General features: G+C 45.3%; 1 long non-coding RNA gene across 1 annotated transcript in view; it reads left to right on the top strand.

Moving 5' to 3' along the window:
• Window positions 1–10796, top strand: part of LOC140341478 (uncharacterized) — an 81060-nt gene that overhangs the window by 58633 nt on the left and 11631 nt on the right. The window lies entirely within an intron of this gene.

Raw genomic sequence — 10796 nt, forward strand, 5'->3', positions numbered from 1 at the left:
ATTTACCCCTATTACCACCACTCCCTCCTAGTACAGATTGCTCATTACTGCCCCCTGTATTTCTAGTGAAGGGTTGGCCTGACCTTTGGGGCTGAGGGTGTCGCTCCCCTTGTTGGGGGGGGGGGGGGCATTGCCCTGTTAATGACGCATTAATATTGCATGCAATGGTTTATAGGGGAGAATCCTCATGTATAAGGTTTTGTAGTCACACTGCAGACCCTTCATGTTTTCTGGTGTTGCTGCGCCCCGAGGTTCTCGTCTCCTTTTCAGATTCAACATTTCCACAAAGCTGCTGACACAGCTATTTAAAGAGGCAGCGATTGTGTGTGCAGCCTGCTGATCGCATTAATTAGTAATGCAATGAAAGAGCAAAATGATTAACCAGCAATCCCTAAAGCTCAACTTATTTTCTGCTGCATGGCGCCAATCCAGGGCCCGGAATCCCTCAAACACTGAGAACAGAGGAATCGCCATATCCTGTGTGATACCTATTATAGGGTGGCCCCAACCCCGAGGTGACAACCCCAAACCATCAATACAGGTGAGAGCCATCCATGTATTGGGGGGTGATGGCACATAGATCAGTGCAACTGCTCAGTTCTTCCTCAGGACCTTTATGGCAGGATCTCCATGTGTCATAATATTAAAAGCCACATATCTAAAATGACTGAAAATGGCTTCCATTTCATGAATATTACTGCAAATAATTTGTATAAGAGGCAATTAATAATAATCAGATCTGCTGGACACACAGATGGTCACTATAAAACTGATATTAGAATTCAGTGATCAGCTCGATCACTATATCACTATAAATATTTAAAGCTACTGAGCTCTGTAAACAGAAATCATAAAACATGAAATGGAGCCTGCAAAAAATAATGAGATTGCAATACTCAGATTTACCTGAAAAGAAAATATCTATTTTTACAATGCCACATTTTTATTTCGGTTTATTATACGTTTAAGCAAAATAACTGAACTCAGCTCCCTGAGACCCCAGGGGTGGAATCCATTTATTATTATTATTATTATTATTATTATTATTAATAATAATAATAAACAGTATTTATATTGCTCCAGCATATTACACAGCGCTGGAAATTAAATAGGCTCCCAGGTACATTTATTTTTCCCCCTCTGACCAACATCAGTCTTTAGTTACATTTGTAATGAAATCGTCTCCTTGTCACCTGTATGGTGTTGAATACCCGAGTTTCTTCCCCCTTTTTTCAGTATTTGTATCTTTGTATTCTCTATGATGGATGCCATAGAGCACAGAAGTTCTCCCCTGTGTATTGGGGAGTTTTGTCCATCTGAAATGAAGTTTTATTAGAAACGCTGCAGGCTGAGTGAATACAATGAGGGAAATTTCTCATCCCAGGAAGAATCGTTCAGCAATACGAGGAGAGCGATGACCTTTTCACATTTCTTAAACTATTAATAATTACCCAAAACTTTCTCTGTATATGAAAAGGATTAGCAATCATTGCTACCAAATCCCCCCACAATTCCCCAATACTCAGAGCAACCAATCAGCTTCCATCGGTCATTTCTGAAATAGAGGTTTGTAAAGGATTCTGATTGGTCAATACATTTTTACACCCAGCCTGACTGTGTATGAACCAAAAGTTGCAGCAAATGGATTCCCCTTGTATCAGGGTTGTAATGATTTATTTATGTTGTTGCTGTTTTAATGCTTTGCAGCATTTCTTTACCTAAAGCCCGCCGTGCTGTTACCTGAACAACCAATCAGGATTCATTTTTTGTAATAAGACAACGAATCTGATTGGTTAACTTGAGCAACGGTGACATTTTCCTGACATTCACTGAACTTTCTTTCGGGAGAATCCACCAAGTCAATGTGTTTCAATGGCATTGATTGATTCTCCAGCAAAGAAACATGGGTGAATGTCATATTCACTGTTTTATAAACATGGAATCACTCTGGTCGTGGAATGTACTCATTGTTGGAATGAAAATACCGATTTTGCCATTTGTCCCTACAGATGACCCCTTTGGAAGATTTCCCCGCACTTCGCATATTCCATTATACATTTTGGGCTTCCCATCTCTTTCTGTAGTGGAGACAGCAATTACCAGGGGAGGGTGAATGATGGAATGGCCATGGTGAATGCAGCATTGACTTTCTGTGTCATTCAAATTTTATAAGATAGAAGCAGCTTCCTTGTGAAGGATCTGGCACAGCTTTATATATTTACATTTCATCCAAGGATTAAACATTTCTTTTTGTTATTTAATGAACGATAATCCTGGCGGTAATTCCCACTCTGTGCGGGTCACCGGCGCCATAAACGTTTGGAAGACGCCAGGTATGGAAGAATGGGGCCCCTTGTAAAGAGGTAACAAATAACGGATTACAGATAACCCGCAGCTAACTCATCTTTTCAGTATCAGGAATCCTCGGCGGTTACGGTTCAGTGCGCAGCGTTCGGCGGCGTCTCCATTACCATAATCATACTGTACAATCTTATTACAGCTTTCTTACCTGCTCATCCCTAAATCAGTGAATGTCGGCGGATTAGATGATAACGCAATCTATTAGAGTAAGCCATCTTCTTTTAATCATGTTACTTTTTGGAGATTAAGTGCGCTTTTTTAATAGTTTTGTTTTATATAATGGAATTGTCACGTTCAAAAAATAAATCTGCGATTGATGAAATAAAAAGTACAGATTGAATTCTTGTAGGATAACTTTCAATTACGGGCCCCTGCTGAGCCACATTTATTATTTTTAAAGACAGAATTGTGATCATTTTGTGATTTAGGGAGTTCAATATATTTGGGGTCTGTCTTTCCAGCAATGTATCATTGCCGCGTCTCAGCTCCGTGAATGTTTGATGGCGATATAAAACCGCAGACAAGAAATACAACCGCAGAGACGGCAGCCCAGATCGGCCCATGTCGGAGCACGTCGGCCCTTAGCTTAAAGGGGACCTGAAACCGCTCATCTTGTTACTTCCCCTCCCCCATCTCAGAAATGGTACTTCCAGCATCCGTCCAGAACCTACGGGTGACACCAGAACTCTTCTGGTGATATCTTGAGGAATGCTGAGTAGCCAAAATCTCACAAGTTGCTCCCTCACCCCACGTCCTGCAACATGGAGGCAGAGAAAGGGATTCCGACCTTTTTATTATTTTATTTTCAGTGGAGTAATTTGGGGGGGGGGGGGACTCTTACCAATCCATGGACTGTGCATGGGGTCCCTGAAGGGTCCCTGAAGGGTCCACTACAAAACTCAACTCATTAGATCCCCTTTACTCACTGACAAAACCACAGCAATAATAAAAACGGTGTTCAGGGATCTTCCTGGTGCCCGTGGGTGGAGCTGGGCTGGCACGGCACATCACGGCTGGCATGGGTAATGAATGGTGGTGTGGAATGAATTCATTGCTAATTTCAGCAGCCAATGGACAGCACAGGTGGGGGAGAAGCCATCCCTGTAGTCCATTCTGTAGTCCATCAGCCTAGAAGGAAGTCAGGGGTCAGAATCAATGATAAAATACCAGCCAATCACAGAGAAGGAGAAGAATCCCTATTAATAAAACCATGAGCTGGGTCTGGAGTTCAGCTTTAAATTTAAATGTGTACAGCGTGTTACTATTGGTTTATAAAGGAGCCACAGCCTGATTGGAAAAGCCTTTCCCTGCCAGCATGCTGCATAAATGGGCCCTTGCTGTCTGTATAGAAGTCATGGAGCCCCCAGATGTCTGCAATCAGCAGGAAGACTCCGCAGGTATCGGTCAGACTCGGCGATTGGTGCTTTATCAAAGCAGAGTGTAGAAATGATTGCAGACTCAGAAAATGTGGTCTCACCTCCAGGATAAAACAACCTTATAACACTGAGCACACTGATGAGGGTCAGCAGCACAGAATATAGAAGTCAGCAGATAAGAATTTGTCTGTTTTGCCCGGAGTGCCTGTTTATTAAAGTTCCCATTGTGCGTAGCAGGGCCGTGTTTTCTTGTAGCGCTTTCCATCTTTGTTTTCTTGGTGAAGGGCAGAGCGGCGGAGAGCTGGCGGCATAATACCGAATCTCTATACATCTGTCATGTTTATGTAATCTGCGCTCACACATACACGCTGTGCCCAGATTTGCCGTCTTTTCCTATAGAGAGATTCACCCGCCAGTACTGCGCCCCATCCATGGGCGGCATTCCATCATTCCGCAGCCAGCGCCGGTGACGGCCTAAATTCTCTCCGACAAGGACGAACAGATAAAAGAGCTCGGGAAGCCGTTCATAAATCACGCCGCAGCCCCAGGACTGCTGATGCCAGATTTCAGGGAGGCGTCTTTCACAGACCACCCAATATAAGAGACGGGGAAATCCTGATGGCTCCCAAGGTGCTGCTTAGGAATACTAAACAGCCGGATTCACCTGACGCGAAGATCTGTAATACCGAATGAGTGAATCTCAGAGACCAATGGAGCCATTTACTGGTGGGCCAATAGTGGTGCTGGGAAATAAAGTACGGAACCAATCCGAGAATCGGGGACATTGGGTCTGCTGCGTGTCTATGGGGCTCCGATATCTTACACGCAAAGTCTGCCATCATACGTGTAGAAGTGGGGTCCCATCTATAGGGGGGCTGCACACATGTGGGGCTCAGACATTCATACATAGGAAGCAGTGACGACGCCAGACGTGGGGTCTGTGATTGGTTCATCCAATAATTTCTTATTTTGCGCCCTTGGGGTTTGCCCTTCCTTCTGCCTCAACCAGTGAATGTTTTCCCCTTAGCTCAATCCTGATTTTTTGGTGTATTGGTTTATTGGTCAGAGTTGGTTGGGTTGAGGCTTTTTATAGACACCGGTGAATGTGCCTTGTCATCTATAACAATTTGAAATTTGGTGAATATCCCGAATTGGGTAAAGGGTTCAGTGAAAGTTCTGATTCTGATGGGTCGTAGTATTTGGCTTTGAGCACGATGGTAACATCCGGAGAGGCTTCCCTTTAATCTCCATGTGACGTCAGTTACTATGGAATGTGCAGCATCAGTTTTGGGTGGAATTACCCTTTAAAGTACAACTTTAGCTGTGTGAACCTGGCAGCTGAAAGCTGAGCTCAGCCTGTCAGTGGGTGGAGCCTATACATGGGAGCTCCTCCCCTCAGCAATCAGTGCCCCATTCTGGATTCATGGTGTTGCCCATGGTTGGGGCGCACTCGGGGTGGGGGGTAACATTCAGGAAGATGTGGATAATGGAATTCTCTACGAATAAGGAAAGACGTCGGCGGGAATCGGAAGCAGTTAAACTTTAACGGCATAATCAGAAACAAAATGAATAAATGTGTCTGCTTTTCTTCCACCTGAAGGATGAGATGTGAATGTTTTGAACCCGGGAACTGATCCAACTTTCATTTGGCGGGGGAGGGGGAGTTGTTGTCGTCCTGCGGTTGGGATCTGTTGGCGTTGTCAGATTGGTGATGGACATGCGTCTGTTTGTACAATGTGTCCGTGCGCTCCTGGCTTGTCAATCAGCCTCTCTTTGCCTCCTATTAATCTTTGAACCGTACGGCAGCCGGCGTTGTAGCCCTGCGGCTGAATATAGGAATATCCGCGTGTTTTATGAGCTCGATCAGAATTCATGCCGGATTGCGCCTGGCGGGTTCATGCACTGTGTCTGTTGCATGTTAATTTGTGTTTCTCTCTTCCAGCAAGTTTCCTGCTCATCCTCCTGTTTATTGCGGCATGTTCTAGCCAGATAAGGGGCCCCGGGCGCGGCTCTGGTTACCCCGGCTGTGGGCCAGGATTTGGCTCTTCATCGGCTGTATTGTATGAGAGTAGCACTGCGTGTCCTTGGGAAGTGCAGCACGCTGCCCATGTGACCTGGTAGGCCGCAAGATTTCTGCCCACCGGCATTCTACCCTGGCTTGGGCAGCCAATTGGTGGGTTCAAACCACTCCCTCCACTGGCTGAAATGTGCACTGCACACAAGCATGCCATTGAAGTATCGGCCAAGTTTAGTTTAGTTTTGGATAGAACAAGGAAGAATTAGGACTCTTGGCAGTCAGTGACCCCAATTCCTTCATTTCCTGTCTGGTAAAAATGTTGTCACAAGAAGAGGAAGTGAAATCTCTTTAATGGGGCCCCAGAAAGCGGTGGATTCTGAGAGGAGTTTGTGTCTTGTATGTCGGTACCAGTCTTATGTATCAGCAGGTCTCTGGATGTCTGGTATATAGTGTAGATCTCTAGCAGTCTCTGGTGATGTGGCACCAGTATCATAGTTCTTCCGTAACCAATCAGCAGCTCTCAGCAGTCTTAGACTCTGATAGGTGCAGGCTCTAGTTGTGCCATGGTCTGATCATTCTCTCGTGCCATGGTCTGATCATTGTCTCGTATCATGGCATAGGTGCAGGCTCTAGTCATGCCATCGTCTGATCATTCTCTTGTATCATGGCATAGGTGCCGGCTCTAGTCATGCCATGCTCTGAGCAGTCATTTTGTATCATACCATAGGTGCAGGTGGGTTTGGAGTGCAGTTGCAGGTTTGGTCTCAGGTACAGATGTCTTCTACATGGGGGGGTTGCAGGTTGGGCTGTGAGTGGGAGGTTGCTGCCACAGATCTCTGATCCACCCACTCACTATGGTTGGGCCCCTCCATCCTCCTGTGTGGCCCCCCCTGCAGGGTAGATGAGAAGGTTCTCTAGCTGTGAATTTGGGTTAACATTGCAATGAATAGGGAAGCGCCCTGGCATCTCCATGCCACACGCTGAGCAGTAATTAGAGAGTAACCCTCATTTAAATGCAAATGAGCCTGCAATTAGCGGAGCAGCTTGGGCAGTTGGTGATTTCCCGGCCAGCGCAGGATTGGGCAGCCATCACTGGCGGGCAGCACAGCTGTGTTTGTCAGGTTACAGGGTGAAGCTTTTTGCTGCAGAATTTAACTGTTTCCCCATAAAACGTCTTCTTCCCCTCCAAGTGACGGAAATAAAAAGAATTCGGAGCTGCGGCTGCAACATGAGAAGAGATTGCCGATGAAATTAAATATTTAATCCCTACGGGCTCCTCCACCGCCTTGTAATCGGGTTTTATTCCCGCAACTCCGGCACTCTCATTGTTTGGGCCTCGCTGAGCATTTTGTGGCCGCACAAAGAAGAAGCTGAACATTGATTGATAATTAAAGGGTCCCCCCCCATCCTGCAGATCCCTACAGACAGATTGATAATTCATTTACAGGTGGAGTCTGCTGGCTTGTGTCCTGGATAATCCCACCGATCTCTTAGATGGAGGATGATGATGGCGGATAGAAGTTGTAATGTTCAGCAATATATTAAACCTTTCCTATCACCATTATTGGGTAACTATCAGTCCCAGCTGTCACTGACCCACTGACACCCCCAGTCACAGTGGTCATGTGATCCCAGTCTGCCGTGACATACCGAACACATTGGAGGCTTCATTAACAAACCCTTAGCCTGCAGATATCATTACAACCTGAAGGTGGCAGTGTGGATCTGTTTAATTCTGTTGTTGTCAAACACAATTACAGTTTAAAAAAGTAAACCATTAAAAAAAAGAAAAATTATACTTTTTGAGACAGGAGAACAGATTTTATTTTCTGCTGCAGTTCAGTAATGATAACAGGTCTTATCCTTCTCCCAGTTAGTGAATGAACAGTGAAAGGAAAAGCAGCACAGTGATGAGCTCATCTCTCTGTCAATCTGCACATTTTAGCAGATCCATAACTCACCATTTTGCTTATCTGCAGTTGGCACATTTCCTGTTGTAGACTTGGCAGTGATTTTGCAGCTCCTCTATGGCGGGTTTCATTCCAATCTCTCTGATGATGTCATATAGAACGCAGTGATGTCATCCTTATCAGTAGAGCGGAGGATGTGGCTGATGCAGAAATGATGCATGCACTAACATTCACCGCGGAGAAGCGCTGCAAGGGTCACGAGCTGTGATAAGTGGCGCATTAAAATGGCAGTCGGCGCTTTGTTTACTGACGGCTGAGGTTAAATGGCAGCGGCCGGCGATAACACAACTGAACGCAAGAATTTGGCAGTGGCTGCAACAACAAATAATTAGAGGCTTCGCTTTCAAACGTCTAGAGCTGCGTTCAATATCAAAGTGACAGCCACAGATATGAGCACAAAGACGACAATTATATTCCACATTTTTACTTTCACACCGCTGAAAAATTGCTTTTCAAATGTCCGCGTGGGGAGTCAGCGGGGCTGCGAGGACGCATCGCACTAAATATTTGCAAACAAGCCGGCGTCATTCCTGATGGATGAGAGATGGAGCGGCTTTATATCATCCATGGAGGGGCCAAGAATTAAACCCGGGGGGCTTCACAATACAAAGTGCAGGCATAGCAGAGATATAACAATGGCGTCACAGAAAAAGGACAATGACCCCTAACCGGCACAGGGGCCCAATAGTGCCTCATTGGAGGGCTAAAATCCTCCCTGACCAATCAGAATCCCACTCTCACAGATGATTGAATTTGTTCAAATTTTCAATATATGACTAAAGATTCCATTTGACTTCAAATAATTTAAATTCAAGAGCAACATTGAAGAATTAAGGCATGAGCCCATGGGGCCACATATCACAGCGGGGCCCCATATATATTCCTGAAATTTAGCTATCCTATGACCAATCACAGGGCCAACTGGGGATCCCTTCCCACTTGTCAGGTATAGGTAGTGGTCTTAAATTGTGGACACAAGCATGATATGTGTGAGCACCGTTTAGTGCAACATCGTACTGTGAATCCAAAGTAGCATAATGGCTGACTCAGGGGAAGGGTTTATATTATCCACTCCTTGGGGGAGGGTTTATATTATCTACTCTTGGGGGGAGGGTCCATATTATCCTCGCGGGGGGGGGGGACCATATTGTGTACTCCTGGGGGAAGGGTTTATATTATCTACTCTTGGGGGGAGGGTCCATATTATCCTCTCCTGGGGCGACCATATTGTGTACTCCTGGGGGAAGGGTTTTTATTATCTACTCCTTGGGGGAGGGTTTATATTATCTACTCCAGGAGGAGGGTCTATAATATCCACTCCTAGGTGGAGGATCCCTAATATCCACTCCTTGGGGGAGGGGCCATAATATCCACTCCTACGGGGAGGATCCCTAATATCCACTCCTTGGGGGAGGGTCCATAATATCCACTCCTGGGGGGAAGGTCCATATTATCCACCCCTGGGGGGGGGACCATATTGTGTACTCCTGGGGGAAGGGTTTATATTATCTACTCCTTGGGAGAGGGTCTATAATATCCACTCCTAGGGGGAGGATCCATAATATCCACTCCTAGGGGGAGGATCCCTAATATCCACTCCTTGGGGGAGGGTCCATAATATCCACTCCTGGGGGGAAGGTCCATAGTGGCCTAGGATCTCAGTAAGTGGGTTGAATATTGCTGGGCATTGGGATCGGCATAATACCCGGGAATAGTTAGTATACAGGAAACAGTGACAGATAGAAGGTAGGTATTGCAGCAAAAGCTGTATTTTTTCTTTCGAAGATGTTGTTTAAATATATTTTAAAATTCAGAGTTTGTCTTTAAGATGTAAACTTTCTCTTCCCACATTCTTGAAAACCCTGGAACCCTCTCCAAACCTCCAACTGACCCTCGTAGAATGTGTTGTCACCACTCAGTCTGTTCCCCACATCAAGAATTTATCTATAGGACAATATGTTCCCGCTTGGTAACAGATTCAATTTGCTTTGGTTGCTGCTCAGCTGTAACATTCCCAAAGCACTCACAATAAAGGTCTTACCCGAAGAGCTTACATTCTAAATCATGGCGGGATAAAGGTAAGGACATGTGGGAGGAGTTTTGTGTAACTCCGCCCACACAGTTCACCTATTTGGGTATTGTACAGTATGACTGCCGGGAACACAATAGAAGAAAGGTAAAAAAATATTCCTAATTTTCTGCTGATTATTTACTAAACACCCCAAAAACTGAATCCCCCCCTTTCTGTATTTTTATTTTTTATGGCATAATCATGTGACCTGCATTAGATCTTTCTATTGGTGGTGGCGCTTCTTTAATATTTACCATCCGCACATCAGACGGAAGTCGCTCATTGCAGCATTTGATGAGTTTTCTGATCAATGTTTTATCAGCTCCTTGGCGTTGCGTTGATGATGATTTCTAAAGATTTCAATTTTCCTTTGAACGTCGCGATGTGGAAAATAATCTGCAGAAAGCCGGGAGACCCCGGGGGGATTCCCTGAATTTTCTGCCTGATGGGGAGAGGAAATGTTTAATAATTTGCTGAACATCCGACGCATCCACGTCAAAAAACCCCAAGTGTCCCCTTTTGTGAATGTTTAAATGTTGTGGAGGGGAGAGGAGACACGGAGGGGAGACACGGTCCCTGAGCGCTCGTCTATGCATGATAAGAACTGCAAAACTCAACTCAAATACTCGCATGTCACCGAGTCCGGGATGGATGGTGTCTGGGGCTATTGTCATCTGATATAACAAAATACAGACACAAACTGCACCTGGACTGCCAGATGACAGAGATACATGCGCCTACAACAGAGATACATGCGCCTACAACAGAGATACATGCGCCTACAACAGAGATACATGCGCCTACAGAGATACATGGGCCTACAACAGAGATACATGCACCTACAACAGAGATACAGAGATACATGCGCCTACAACAGAGATACATGCGCCTTCAACAGAGATACATGCGCCTACAACAGAGATACATGCGCCTACAGAGATACATGCGCCTACAACAGAGATACATGCACCTACAACAGAGATACATGGGCCTACAACAGA

The sequence above is a fragment of the Pyxicephalus adspersus genome, chromosome 11 (assembly GCF_032062135.1).
Source record: "Pyxicephalus adspersus chromosome 11, UCB_Pads_2.0, whole genome shotgun sequence".
NCBI lineage: Eukaryota > Metazoa > Chordata > Amphibia > Anura > Pyxicephalidae > Pyxicephalus > Pyxicephalus adspersus.